This window comes from Mustela erminea, chromosome 5, assembly GCF_009829155.1.
Source record: "Mustela erminea isolate mMusErm1 chromosome 5, mMusErm1.Pri, whole genome shotgun sequence".
Classification (NCBI taxonomy): Eukaryota; Metazoa; Chordata; class Mammalia; order Carnivora; family Mustelidae; genus Mustela; species Mustela erminea.
The window spans coordinates 85,512,778-85,528,623 of record NC_045618.1 but is presented as its reverse complement, the minus strand read 5'-3'; the positions used below and the strand labels follow the sequence as shown (position 1 = coordinate 85,528,623).

The 15,846-nt window shown below is 36.5% G+C and overlaps 1 protein-coding gene across 1 annotated transcript in view; it reads right to left on the bottom strand.

Moving 5' to 3' along the window:
• Positions 1 to 15,846, bottom strand: part of PRORP (protein only RNase P catalytic subunit) — a 143,518-nt gene that overhangs the window by 77,856 nt on the left and 49,816 nt on the right. The gene's annotated exons all lie outside the window — the stretch shown is intronic.

Sequence of the window (15,846 nt, the reverse complement as noted above, 5' to 3'; positions counted from 1 at the left end):
AGAAAAAAACGATCAAAAACAAATGCATCAGTTCTTTCCACATAAAACCATGGTGAAAAAAACTGCTATTGGAAAAAAACAAAACAAAACAAAAAACCCCCCAAAACCTGAGCAAAGTCAGTTTTCATGGTCATGTTGAAACTCATTTCTAGCTCCCAGGCTAGACCTGACCATTATATCAAACAAGGCACCACCAATCTCTGTGTGCCAGCCATTAGAGCTGTTCAAAAACAGTAATTCTCTCTCCTTCTGCGTACATATCATAGGACTGCCTCCACTATCTTGCTGAACCCAGGTGTACCTGCACAGCTTGTATCAGCTGCTAATTATGGGCAGAAGTGATAGGTATCAAATCTGAGCAGAAGCTTTATGAGTCAGTGTGTGCTCTGCCATTGTCCCCTTTCTCTCTGCCACAGTGACTGGCAATATTTCAGAAAGTTATTCTGTGTCCCGGAATGAGGATGATGATGACGCAGAAGATCCACAATGAACATGTAGCATGAACAAGAAATAATTTGTTTGAAGCCACTGAAATCTGGGGTTTATTACTGCAGCATAACCTATCTTAATACTAATACAGTCTTTTATTTTCTCTATATGGTTAATGTATTTCCTATTTAAATATTTTGCAGAAAAGTTAGCCATTAATTTAGAGAACTTGGGGTACCTGGGAAGTTCAATTGTTAAGCGTCTACCTTCGGCTCAGGTCATGATTCCCGGGTGCTGGGACTGAGCCTCTGTGTTGGGCTTCTTGCTCAGTGGGAAGCCTGCTTCTCCCTCTCCCACTACCCCTGCTTGTGTTCCCTCTCTCACTGTGTCTCTCTCTTTGTCAAATGAATAAATAAAACCTTTAAAAAAATTTAGGGACGGGGCGCCTGGGTGGCTCAGTGGGTTAAAGCCTCTGCCTTCGGCTCAGGTCATGATCCAGGGTCCTGGGATCGAGCCCCACATGGGGCTCTCTGCTCGGCAGGGAGCCTGCTGCCCCGCCCCCCTGTCTCTCTGCCTGCCTCTCTGCCTACTTCTGATCTCTGTCTGTCAAATAAATAAATAAAATATTAAAAAAAAAATTTAGGGACTCAAGTTCAGCTAATAAGCATTAGTTAAAAAAAAATGAAGACTCCCCAAACTAAAAAACTCAAAGAGGAGACTGTCCATTATATTTAAATTAGGAAACTAAACACAACATAAAAAAAGACCTCGCTGTTGTTCCTACAAAGTTAAGGCCATGGACAAATAAATGCACTCAAAAGGTGACTGGTTATTGGTTGTTGCTTTGTTTTTTTTTTTTTTTCCTATTAAAATGTATTGGACTACGTGCCAGGTACTGCAATAAGTGCTTTTCAAGGATCAGCTCATTTAGTCTTTACGTAAGGCATGAGGAAGTTAAGTGTCTTAGCTGAGATCACAAAGCTAGCAAGTGAACTAGGGTGCAAAATGGTGAAACTCAAGAAGTCTTTCAGAATTAACCCTGAAGGAAAACCAGACGCTATTTCTACAGGTCATACAATGTACTATATATCTATTTGTTCACTGTTTCATTCATTTACTAAGTATCTACTGAGCAATTTATTATGTGCAAGGCCCTTTTCTCAGTATTCAGAATCTAACTGTGAACAAGATGCACAAAATCTTTTGGAAATTTAATAAAGTAAGCAACCCCACACATATGTAGTGGTAGCTACAAAGGGTTGTGAAGGAATTAAATAAACTATTGCTGTAAAATTAACTACCTCAAAACATGGATTAAAATAACCACTTATTTTCTCAAGGTACTATGGGTTGCCAATTTGGGTTTGGCTCAGCTAGACAGTTACTCTGCTCTACATGGTATTGTTTAGGCCAAGCCACATGTTCAAAATCAGTTGGCAGACCCCAGATGACCTTACTCATGTGTCTGGAGTCTTAGGGAGGATGGCTGTGCACATGCTTTCTCTTGCCCCCTTTCTCCTTCTCCCTCTCTTTTCATGTGGCATCTCATCCACGAAGAGACTAATGTGGGATTGTTCACAAGGTGGTAGTTCCTACAGAGTGACAGCATAGCTGCATGGCCTGTGGAGCCCGTGCTTGGAAGTCTCATAATGTCATTTATGCCACATTCTACTCCTCAGACCAAACCATAAAGCAAGCCCAGATTCAAGAGATGGGAAACAGACTCCATTTCCTGATAAGAGGAACTGCAGAGAATCTGTGGCCATTTTTTAAAATTTATTTTTTATTTATTTTCGGCATAACAGTATTCATTATTTTTTCACCACACCCAGTACTCCATGCAATCCGTTCCCTCTATAATACCCACCACCTGGTACCCCAACCTTCCACCCACCCGCCAATTCAAACCCCTCAGATTGTTTTTTAGAGTCCATATTTAATGCACCACCCAAGAAAGTAAGGTGGATATAACTGAAAATATACGCAGAAGGTAGGAGAGCAGACTGCAGTTACTTTAGAAGAATTAGGGAAGACATATGAGGTGCTGATAAAGAAGAAAGAACATTACAGGCTGAAGGAATAGCAAGTACAAAGACACCGAGGCAGGAAAAAGTTCGGTATGCTTGAGGAATAGGAAAAATTCTAGTGTGTCCATAATTCAATGAAAGAGGGAAAAAAAAAATAAAGACATGAGGCTAAAAAGAGAGGGAAAGTTCAGGTGATGAAAGGCACAATACTCCATGATCAGGAACTTGGATCTTATTCTAAGGGTAAATGAAAGTCACTGGGACAAGGGTGAAAAAGCAAGGAGACCACTTAGGAGATTAGATGAGAGATGATGTTAATGGAGATAGAAAGAAATAGTAAGATTATGGGATATACTTAGGGGTTATGACCAATAAAACTTGCTAGTTAACTGGATGTGGGGCGAGTGAAAAAGAACAATTGAGGTTAGGATCTTTGGTTTGAACAATTAGGAAGCTGGTGGTGCCAATTACCTACTCACTTAAGCTCTAAAAAACACAATTTAATTTTTACTTCTGATTATCTATGCAATGCATTTCCTCAGAAGTATTATTAAGAGTCAAAACAGTATGTTGTTGGGGGATGGCTGTTCATAAAAAGATTCATGAACTTAAAACTGCTCTAAAGAGATAAGTTTATTAAAATAAAAGAAATGCAACCTAAGAAAATCCAAAATACTGTATCTTGCAGCAGGTAATGTGAACGTGCTACACAAAGGTTGATCAAGGGTTCAAGGGTACAAGAGTTCACAGCTGACACTTTAAATTAGTAAAAATGTAAAATTTAGTCAAATTTGACTTCCCAAATTACAACATATACTGGAGAAATGAATGTTATGAAAACTGTTTTGCAATACTTATTTATTTTTTTAATTTTTTAAAAATAATTTTTATTCATTTATTTGACAGAGACAGAGCACAAGCAGGCAGAGTAGCAGGCAGAGGGAGATGGAGAAGCAGGCTCCTCACTGAACAGAGAGTCGGATGTAGGGCTCGATCCCAAGATCCCAGGATCATGACCTGAACTGAAGGCAGCCACTTAACTGACTGGTCCACCCAGGTCCCCTGCAATACTTACTTAAAACGAATTCTTATCCAAGTATTTTGGGTAAACACTATTCTCTATTCTGACATTTTAGGCAAATTTTTTAAAAAAGATTTTATTTACTTATTTGAGAGAGAGAGAGAGAGAGCACAAGTAAGCAGAGCAGAAGGCAGAGGGAGAAGGAGAAGCAGGATCCCCACCAAGCAGGGACCCTGGGATCATGACCTGAACTGAAGGCAGATGCTCAACAGACTGAGACACTGAGGCGCCCCCATTTTAGGTAAGTTTTTAAGAAAAGAATCATATACAAGGATCACTATTAATAAACAACAACGTGCACAATATACTACGAATGTCTTGTTTAGATAACGTGACCATTAGTCTAATCATGTTAGTATTAGACATTAGCATTAACATGGTTAGCATTAACATGGTAATCATGTTACCATTAGTCTAATCATGCTAGCAATTCCTAACATTTTTGGCCTAAAGACATATCCTCACATCTTAAAACTGTATCTGGCATGGAATAGGTGCTCAATAGGAACTGAAGTTACATCGTGATTCCCAGCTAGGACGTTCTGTCCTCAAACTGGAGGCTATATAATTAATCTGTTGGTCATTCAGAACACTTCCCTCTTCTTCAAAATAAAAATATAAACCAGAACCTTTCTCCTTCAGAAAATTTGAAACTAGATATATATTTTTAAAGCAGGGTATACTTTATACTTGAAAATCATCTATAAGGTTGGTAGCAAACCTTCTAGAACTCTTAGAAGAAAACAGAAGAATATATCTTCATGATTAGGTAATGATATTTTTAGATATGACACCAACAATGACAGGCAACAAAAGAAAAAAAAATAGATAAACTGGACTTCATCAAAACTAAAAACTTTTGTGCTTCAAAGGTTACCACCAAGAAACTGAAGATACAATCCAAATGGGAGAATATATTTGCAAATTGTATGTCTGATAAAGGTCTATTATTCAGAACATATAAAAAATTACAATTCAATAATAAAAAGACAAGTAACCCTATTAAAAAATAGGTAGATTGGGGCGCCTGGGTGGCTCAGTGGGTTAAAGCTTCTGCCTTCGGCTCAGGTCATGATCTCAGGGTCCTGGGATCGAGCCCTGCATCAGGCTCTCTCCTCTCTCTCTGCCTGCCTCTCTGACTACTTGTGATCTCTCTCTCTCTGTCAAATAAATATATAAACTCGTTAAGAAAAAAAATAGATAGAGGATTTTAAGAGCTATGTCTCCAAAGAAAATACACAAATGGCCAATCACACGAAAAGATACTTAACATCCTACATCATTAGGAAATGCAAATCAAAACCCACAAAAGATACCACTTCATATGCACTAGACGGTTATAATAAAAAAGACTGATGATAGCAGATGTTGGTGAGGATGTAGAGAAACTACAACTCTTAGACACTGCTATGGAAATGTAAAATGGTACAGCTGTTTTGGAAGTTTGGCAGGTCCTCAAAAAGTTAAATAATTACCATATGACCTAGCAATTCTACCTCCATGTGTATATCCAAAAGAACAGAAAACATGTCCACAATGCAGCAATAGTGGTTCTAAAAACCAAGTTTATAGCAATATAGGCCTACCTCAAGAAGCAAAAAAACAAAACAAACAAACAAACAAAAACCTCAAATAAAAAACTTAACCTTATACCTGAAGGAGCTAGAAAAAGAATAAACAAAATCCAGCAAAAGGAAGGAAATAATAAAGATTAGAACAGAAATAGGGGCATCTGGGCACCTACCTTAGTCAGGTAAGTGTCTGACTCTTGGTTTTGGCTCGGGTCATAATCTTTGGGTTGTGAGATCGAGCCCTGAGCTGACTCCATGCTCAGCACGAAGTCCGCCTGAGATTCTCTCTCCCTCTCCCTCTGCCATTCCCTCCACTCATACTCACCCTCTCTCTCTTTCTCTGAAATGAACAAATAATATTTCTAAAGAGATTAGAACAGAAGTAAATGATATAGAAACTAAAAAAACAATACAACAGATTAATGAAACCAGGAGCTGGTTCTTTGGAAAGATCAACAAAATTGATAAACTTCTAGCCAGACTCATTAAAAACAAAGAGAGAGGATCCAAATAAACAAAATCACGAATGAAAGAGGAGAAATAACAACCAACACCACAGAAACACCACTGTAACAGGATATTATGAAAACCTATATGCCAACAAACTGGATAACTCAGAAAAAATGGGTATATTCCTAGAAATACATAACCAAAAACAGAAAGAAATAGAAAATTTGGTCAGCAGGCCAACTGTCAGCAATAAAACTGAATCACTATTCAAAAACTCCCAACAAACAAAAGTCCAGGACCAGATGGCTTCAGAGGCGAATTCTAGAAAAACCTTAAAAAAGAATTAATACCAGGGCGCCTGGGTGGCTCAGTGGGTTAAAGCCTCTGCCTTCAGCTCAAGTCATGATCCCAGGATCCTGGGATGGAGCCCTGCATCGGGCTCTCTGCTCAGCGGGGAGTCTGCTTCTTCATCTCTGCTGGCCTCTCTGCCTACTTGTGATCTCTGTCTGTCAAATAAATAAATAATTAATTTAAAAAAAAAAAGAAGAAAGAAAAAGAATTAATACCTATTCTCCTCAAACTATTCCGAAAATAGGGGCACCTGGGTGGTTCAGTTGGTTGGGGTCTGACTTTTGGTTTCAGCTCAGGTCATGATCTCAGGGTTGTGAGATAAAGCCCCGTGTCTGCTTGAGATTCTCCCTCTCCTTTTCCCTCTGCCCTTCCCTCACTCTCTCTGTCAAATAAATGAAAGTCCTAAAAAAAAAAAAAAAAAAAAAACCTATTCAAAAATATTGGAGGAAGGAAAACTTTCAAATTCATTCTGAGGCCATTACCATTCTGATACCAAAATCAGATAAAGGCACCACAAAAAAGGAGAACTAGAGTCCAGTATCTTTCATGAATATAGATGCAAAAATCCTTAACAAAATACTAGCAAACTGAACCCAACAATACATTAAAAAGACACCACGATCAAGCAGGATTTATTCCCAGGATGCAAGGGTGGTTCAATATTCACAAAACAATCAATGTGCTTTGTCACATCCCAAGAGAAGGATAAAAACCACAAGATCATTCCAATAGATGCAGAAAAAGCATTCAACAAAGTATAACACCCAATCATGATTTTAAAAAATGAAGGCCTTCTGCAAAGTAGGTCTACAGGGAACATACCACAACATAATTAAGGCCTTATGTGAAAAACCCACAGCAAACATCACACTCAATGGGGAGAAACTGAGAGATTTTCCCTTCAGGTCAGGGACAAGACAAGAATGTCTGCTCTTACCACTTCTACGGTACTAGTACTTAAGTTCCAGCCACAGCATTTAGACAACATAAAGAAATAAAAGGCATCCAAATTGGTAAAGAAAAAGTAAAACTCGCACTATTTGTAGATGACATGATAGTACATATAGAAAATCCTAAAGATGCCACCAAAAACTACTAAACCTGATAAATGAATTCAGTGAAGTTTCAGGATACAAAATCAATGTACAGAAGTCTATTGGTTTTCTTTACACTAATAATGAAGCAGCAGAAAGTGAAATGAAGAAAACAATCCCAAGTACAACTATACAAAGACAATAAAATATTTAGCAATAAACTTAACCAAAAAGGTGAAAGACTTGAAAACTATAAACTATTGATAAAAGAAACTCAAGATAACACAAAAAAATGGAAAGACATTCCACGATCATGTGTTTGAAGAAAAAATACTGTTAAACTGGCTATACTATTCAAAGCAATCTAAAGATTTAGTGAAATCCCTATCAAAATACCAGTAGCACTTTTCATAGAACTAGAATAAACAATCCGGAAATTTGTATGGAATCTTAAAAGACCCTGAATAGCCAAAGCAATCTTTTTTAAAGATTTTATTTATTTGACAGAGAGAGAGGGATCACAAGTAGGCAGAGGGGCAGCAGAGAGAGAGGGGGAAGCAGGCTCCCTGCTGAGCAGAGAGCCCGATGTGGGGCGCCATCCAGGACCCTGAGATCATGACCTGAGCCAAAGGCAGAGGCTTAACCCACTGAGCCACTCAGGTGCCACGAGCCAGAGCAATCTTGAAAAACAACCAAAACTGGAGGTATCACAATTCCAGACTTCAGTCATATTACAAAGAGGTAGTTATAAAACGGTAAAGTAATGGCACAAAAACAGACACATAGATCAATGGCATAGATCAGAAAACCCAGAAATAAACCCACAATTAGAAAACCCAGAAATAAGCCCACAATTATATAGTCAATTAACCTTCGACAAAGGATGAATGAATATACAATGGGAAAAAGACAGTCTTTTCAACAAATGTTGCTGGGAAAATAAGACAGCTACATGCTAAAGAATGAAACTGGACCACTTTCTTATACCATACACAGAAATAAAGTAAAAATGGATTAAAGACCTAAATGTGAGACCTGAAACCATAAAAATCCTTAAAGAGAGCACAGGCAGTAATTGCTCTCACATTGGCCATAGAACATTTTTCTAGATAGGTCTCCTGAGGTAAGGGAAATAAAAGCAACAATAAGCTATTGGGACAATGTTGAAATAAAAAGATTCTGCACAGTGGAGGAAACAGTCAACAAAACGAAAAGGCAATCTACTGAATGGGAAAAGACATTTGCAAACAACATATCCCATAAAGGGTTACTATCTAAAATATATAAAGAACTGATACAACTGAATATCAAAAACCAAATCATCCAATTAAAAAATGGGCAGAGGACACAAACAGACATCTCTCTAAAGAATATACACAGGTGGCCAACAGACACATGAAAACATGCTCATAACCAGTGATCATCAGAAAAACGCAAATCAAAATTACCATGAGATATTACCTCATAACTGTGAGAATGGCAAAGGAAAAAAAAAAACACAAAAAAAATGACATGTGTTGGCAAGGATGTAGAGAAAAGGAACCCTCTCACATTATGAGTGAGAATGCAAACTGGCAAGGCCATTGTGGAAAACAGTATGAATGTTCCTCAAAAAATTAAAAACAGAACTACCCTACAAACCAGTGATCGCACTACTGGGTATTCACTCCCAAAATACAAAAACACTAATTCAAAGGAATACATGCACCCCTGTGTACACTGCACCATTATTTATAATAGCCAAACTATGGAAGTAGTCTGTGTCCATCTCCATCAATAGATGAATGGATAAAGAAGATGTGGGCTGTGTGTGTGTGTGTAATGGAATATTATTCAGCCATAAAAAGAACATTGTCATTTGCAACAACATCAATAGAGCTAGAGTGTATAATGCTAAGCAAAATAAGCCAGTCAGAGGAAAACACTTACAATTTCACTCATTTTTGGAATTTAAGAAACAAAACAAATGAGCAGAGGAAAAAAATAGAGAAAGATAAATGAAGAAACAGACTCTTAAACTACAGAGAACAAACTGATGGCTACCAGAAGGGAAATGAGGGCAGTGGGTGAAGTAGGTGATGGATATTAAAGAGTATATGCATCGTGACGAAAAAATATCAAATAAAATTAAAATTTCTCCTTAAAAGGGGTAGTTCATTAAATATTCAGTTTGTTGGCTAGAGTCAGCTATTTTATTTTCTGTAAAAAGATCTGCTTTTCTAGAGCTGGACTTTGAATCAAGACTAACCTTTCTAAAAGGCTGTAACCCTAAAAGGTCATTTAATCTATACCCATGCCTTGGGGTGCCATTCAGGAAGGTAATTCCTCAGTGTCGAAAGAGTTCTCTGTGCAACTTAAAAAAAAGAAAGAAAACACATCCACATAAACGCCTTTATGTGAAATGTTCCCAGCAACACTATTCTCAATAGCCAAAGAGTAGAAATAACCCAAATGTCTACAAACTATGAATAGATAAATAAAATGTGACCTATCTATTCAAAGGAATATTATTTTGCAATAAAAAGGAATAAAATAGTGATTCACGTTATAAATAGATGAACTTGGGAAACATTATGCTAAGTGAAAATATGAAATGTCCAGAATAGGCAAATCCATAAAGACAGAAAGCAGATTAGTAGTTGCCATGGGACTAAGGGGAAGAAGAAACTGGAAGTGACTAATGGCTATGGTGTTACTTTGGGGAATGAAAATATTCTGGAATTAGATAGTGGTAACAGTTGCAAAACTTTGTTGAATATACTAAAAAACCACTGGATTGTACATTTTACACTTGATCTTAACTAAAAAACCAAAAATTAGTTGGACTATACACTTTATACATATTTTTAATTTTTATTTTTCTTGTTTTATTTTACTTTATTTTTTTAAAATAGGCTCCATGCCAGGGTGGAGCCCAAGGTGGAGCTTGAACTCACGACTCCAAGGTCAAGACCTGAGTGGAGATCAAGAGTCAGATGCTTAAAGGCCCAAGGTACCCAGGCACACCTGGACTATATACTTTAAAAGGCTGATCTCAATAAAATAAAAAGAAAACTAATGCAGATATGAAAGAATTGAGGTAGGACTTCATCACGACCCTAAATTATGGGCGCCTGGGTGGCTCAGTGGGTTGGGCCACTGCCTTTGGCTCAGGTCATGATCTCAGGGTTCTGGGATGGAGTCCTGAGCAGGCTCTCTACTCAGCGGGGAACCTGCTTCCCTCTCTCTCTCTCTGCCTGCCTCTCCGCTACTTGTGATCTTTCTCTGTCAAATAAATAAATAAAATCCTAAAAAAAAAAAAAAAAAAAAAGACCCTAAATTATGCCCAAAGTAAAATCTAATCAGGGACTTTACAGCTCCATTTTCATTTAGTATATCCTGCATGTATATCCTGTATTAAGACACCAGCAACTGCAGGATAAACACAGTCTAAATATTTATTTAGTAATAACTTTTCAGCAAAAAACTTCTCTTTTTCAGTAAACAACAAAATAATATATTAACCCATACTTTTCTATACCATATTCTTCTTTCAGATTCATAAGTAACACTTAAATACAAACCTTCACATCTAAGTTAAATGCTCTTTTGAATCACTTTTGGCCATAACAGCTTGTACAGTCTCATGGTGATAAATTACATACCATTCTCCTTAGAAACTGTGTTCAGCTTTACTTCTTAGATCACTTTTAGGACCAACAGCAAAGACTGAAGAATAATGGGGTATTATCTGTATTCCACATTGATTACTGCTTTTCTTTCAATGAATTTAGCTATTCTGCCTTTGTTTACATGTGTTGTAAACAATTTTTTTTCTTATTTACCAAGTAAGGCAATCGACTTGAATGTCTATGGGAAAGTTTTGCCAGGCAGAAGTTTGTTGCCTGAGTGACAACTTTTTAAAATGCAAAAATCAGTTATAACAACCTCTCCTCGCTTCAAAATTCTGTACCTCATTCCAAAAAACATGTCAATTACCATTACCTTTTACTGCAATGTTAGAAAACCTTCAGGGAATATTTAAAGTTCAGATTAATGTTAATATTAAACTGTGTAGAGCTGCCATTTCAACGAACTCAACTGAGGTCACAAGCGGATAGACAGACCTACGTTATGTCCCTACAGCTAAATTCACATGTACCCATGCAATGCCAACTGCCAATAAGTCTCAACTCCACATGGCAACTGGCAAGGTTCTGCTGACATCCTATATAAGACATAATCTGGCTTCAGAAAATTAAAATACAAGAAAGATATATATGAAAATTGAAAGAATAAATTCTTAAGAACTTATTTTTAGCTCCTTGACCTCTGTCACTACTAAGCTATACGCTCTGAGACCAAGATATGCAATCCCTCAATAATGAAGGTAAAAATGGTCTTTTCTTATCTATGAGCTGACTTATGGAGAACACTGTTAAGATTCGTAATTAGCAATTAATGGAAAAAGACCAAGAATTTGTAACGTATTATACATAGAGTTCATGGCAAGAACATAAATGATCTCTGCATTACGCCACAGAAAATATCCAGAAACTTCATCACGCAGATGAAAAAGCTTAAGGCACACAGAAATAGGATTCCTAGTATTTCCTTTACTCCTATACTTACAGGTGACTATAGTACGAGATGGAAATAAAGAGGACATATCAAGAATATCTTGACAAGCCAAGAATGTTACCTTTCTGGACTCTTTAATTTTGTTAACAAATGTTTGAAATCTAAAAAATGGGGCCAGGGGACTGTCCAGCTCTTTTCACATAACAGATTCACAGCACAAATGTAGCTCAATAGTTGCAGCAATCATGTAATAAGCAACCCCGAAGAAACTTCAATTTGGAGGCTTTGCAGGAGTATAAATTGCTACAATCATTTTGGAAAGCTATTTGGCAGTATGTACTGAGGCCTTAAAATATCCACACTCTTTGACTTCCATTTCTGAGAATCTATTTTAAAGAAATCATCTGAAAGCTGCACAGAGATGTCCCAAACATTATTTACTGGAGTGAAAAATGGAAAACAATCTGATATGCCCATCAACAGTGAAATGATTAAAGAGCTGTGGTACATCCATAAGATACAAAGGATTATATAGATATTTTAGAATATTTACCAAGAATGCCTCATTACTTTTTTTTTTCCTGATGGTGGTTTGCTCTTTAAAGTAATACATACTCATTGTAAATTGAAAAAAAAAATGAAAAACTGAAATCCTCTCATTTTCTTATATACTATCTCTACCTCCAAAAGCTTTTTACTGTTAAGATTTTATGGGTACTTTCTAGAAAATTTCTGGGCATATACAAAGTTATCTAACGAACTCTTTTTTTTTTTTTTTTAAAGATTTTATTTATTTATTTGACAGAGAGAGATCACAAGTAGGCAGAGAGGCAGGCAGAGAGAAAGGAAGGGAAGCAGGCTCCCTGCTGAGCAGGGCGCCCGATGCGGGACTCGATCCCAGGACCCTGAGATCATGACCTGAGCCGAAGGCAGCGGCTCAATCCACTGAGCCACCCAGGCGCCCCATCTAACGAACTTTTATACAGATAATCCTTTATTTTGTTTTAACATAAGTGGGGCCATGTAAGCTTTTATTCTTCAAATTGCTTTTTATTCTTCAAATTGCTTACTAATTTGGCTATTATTCTATATCAGCATGTACAAATCTACCTCACTCATTTAAAATAGATATTTCAAGAGAACAAATTCATGGTTATCAGAGGGGAGGTGGATGGGGGGATGGGTGAATGAGGTGAAGGGGATTAAGAGTACACTTATCATGATGAGCACTGAGTAATGTACAGAATTGTTGAGTCAGTACATTGTACACTTAAAACTAATTTAATACTGTATGTTAACTATACTGGAATTAAAACTAAAAAATAAATAAAATGGATGTTTCAATATATATCAGGACCTAGACTGATATATATTTAGGTTGATTAGACTTTTTTGTCTACAAACAATGGTTAACATACTTGGAAATATAACTTTATGTGTTTGTGTGACTAGATCAGTTCCTACAAGGAATATTTCAACATTTTAGGTATTCAAAGTTGTCAAATCACCTACCCAAAATACTGTACTGATACTCTTCTCCCTACCTTTCCAAACCATTCAAAATATTGGATGCTAACAACTTTTTAAAGTCTGCCAATCTGGAAGACAAATATTTTTTATTTGCACATCTATAAACATGAATCTACTGGATGGTTCATCTTTTTCTTACGGCTTATAAGAGACAATGGTAGTATCAGAAAATTAGCCCTTTGCCACATGTGCTATAAACAACTTTTTCTCCTTGTTATCTTTGAACAATGTTTACAGTATTTTTTTGTGTCTAGTAAATTTCTCTATTCCCTCCATTAGGACTCCTATACTTTGTATACGCTTCAAAGGTGCTTCTATCTCAAAATTTTTAAGTTTATCCATTTATTTGACTTTTATTAGACAAAGATCACAAGCAGGCAGAGAGGCGGCACCCCATCTCAAATATTTTAAAAATTTTTTTTTTTTTTTTTTTTTTAATTTATTTGAGAGAGAGAGAGAGCATGAGAGGGGAGAAGGTCAGAGGGAGAAGCAGACTCCCCATGGAGCTGGGAGCCGTCCCTCAAATATTTTTAAAAGTACATGTTTTCTTCTACTTCTTATATAGTTTCATTTTTATTGAGAGCTTTCAACAACTGTGAATTAAAATGTAGATATACAATTATTTACAAAGTTGAAGCTCGACTAGGTAAGAAAATGGAAAAATGCTACAAGAAATAAAACACTGACAGTGGTTATTGTTCCATGATAAAGCTGTATATGATTTTCTTTACTGTAATTTCCAGATTTTCTATGTGCCTTACTTTTATAATCAGAGGAAAATAAAATTTCTTAAAATCATATTTAAACTTTTTCTTAAATTTTTGATGATACAGGCTTCACTTCTCAATTATTATTTGAGTATCTTACCTAGATTGAGTCTAATAAGGGTAGAGCTTTGTAGTCCTTTTAATTCTATTGAATAGGCGACCTGACAGGAAAAAACTACCAAATAAGGGTCTACTGAAAGCAAGAATTACAGTTCCAGTTAGGAAATTTATCTGAATAGTAATCACAATAACAGTTATACCTATTAGATATTTACAACATCCAAAATGCTTACATATATTAACTCATTTATTCTTTACAACACCTTTGTGAGATAAGTACTATTGTTCTCTCGATTTTACACTGCAAAACTAAGGCACAGAGAGGTTGAGCAATTTGCTCAAACCATGAACACTCTTAAAAGTGGAAGAGCCAGGACTGGAATTCAAAAAGTCTGACTCCAGAATGCTTATTTTTTTTTTTTATCCTTTTGAGAGAGAAAGCGATCAAGCAAGGGTGGGGAAGTGGGGGTGGAGAGGCAGAGGAAGAGAAAGATCTACGAACAGCACAGAGCTAGCATGGGGTTGGATCTCACAACCCTGAGATCACGACCTGATCAGAAATGAAGAGACGGATACTCAGAGCCCCTGGATGGCTCAATCGGTTAGGCTTTTGGCTAAGGTCATGGTCTCAGGGTTCTGGGATCAAGTCTTGCATTGGGTTCTCTGCTCAGTGGTGTGTCTGCTTCTCTCTCCCCCTCTGTGATCTCTCTCGCTCTCTCTTGAATAAATAAAAACATCTAAAAAAAAAAAAAAAAAAGAGTTGGATACTTAACTTACTGAACCAGTCAGGCACCCCTAGAATCCTTATTCTTAACTGCTAAACTAAAATCCTCTTTAAAAGATTAACAGAAAAACTGGGAAGCTAGTTCTGACAAGCTAGAAAGTGTTAAAGAATAAAAATAAGCCACAAAAGGGCCTAACAATAGATTTATCAAAAAAAAAAAAAAAAGGAGAGAGAACAGACTATGAAAAATACAATATATCTTTATTTTTTACCAATCTCTAGCTTCAGAGATTTGAGAAAAAAACTTGAGAAGGAGATGTTTTCTGTCTTCCTTATTCAGGTGGCTTCTCTAAGCTGAGCCTCTGAGCTGTGGTTTTCCAAACATAATGTCAGTGGAGTTGTCACAAGATAATGGGACTTTGAAGAGCTGAGTAATACCAATTACCTGTCACATAAAGTGTTCCTCACATTAAATTATTTTGAAAGTAAAAACTAAAAGCAGTGACAGATGCCTATGATCTCACTGGTCAATTATTTGTTCTTTTCCTCTTAGTTTGCCGCAATCTGCTAGGATCTTTCCAAATGTGCAAATTTTTCTCACATAATGCAAGGGAATGTATCTACTACATCATTTTCAAAGTGCTACTTTCCCCAAAAATGTTCACCCAATTTAGGGAAGTCAATTTTTAATACTTTATGTGAAGCTGAAAGTCAAACAAAAGGTAAACAAATACAAAACTTTAGTTCTCACAGAAACTTTTTAGAATGAGCCCTTCTGAGTCTGAGCTCCATCATACATTAGAGACAGTAATTTTATGTTTCATTTTCTGATTTTGCCCTTGTCAAAATTACTGCCTCAAAGATCCCTTCAAGTACCTAAAAGACAAAATATTTTCAACTTGCTTTTTTTTTTGTTTTTTTTTTTTTTTAAAAAAAAAGGATTGAAAAGTACATACTTGACCACGAAAATGGATGCACAAACATAAAAGAAAGGCATATAAAGAAACTTCTTTAAATCAACCTTATACTTTGTGTACTTATAAGCTTTTCTGAGTAAAAATGGTCAAAATGGACTAGTAGCATCTCTGAGAAACAGCTTTTAAGTTGGCAGCAATTTTTAAGAAATAACACTGATTAACTACAGATGAATGGCGAAAAATTATGAACAATAAGAACCATAAACTTGGTGGTGCCTGGGTTGGCTCAATCAGTTAATCATCTGAATCTTGATTTTAGCTCAGGTCATGATCTCAGGGTTGTGG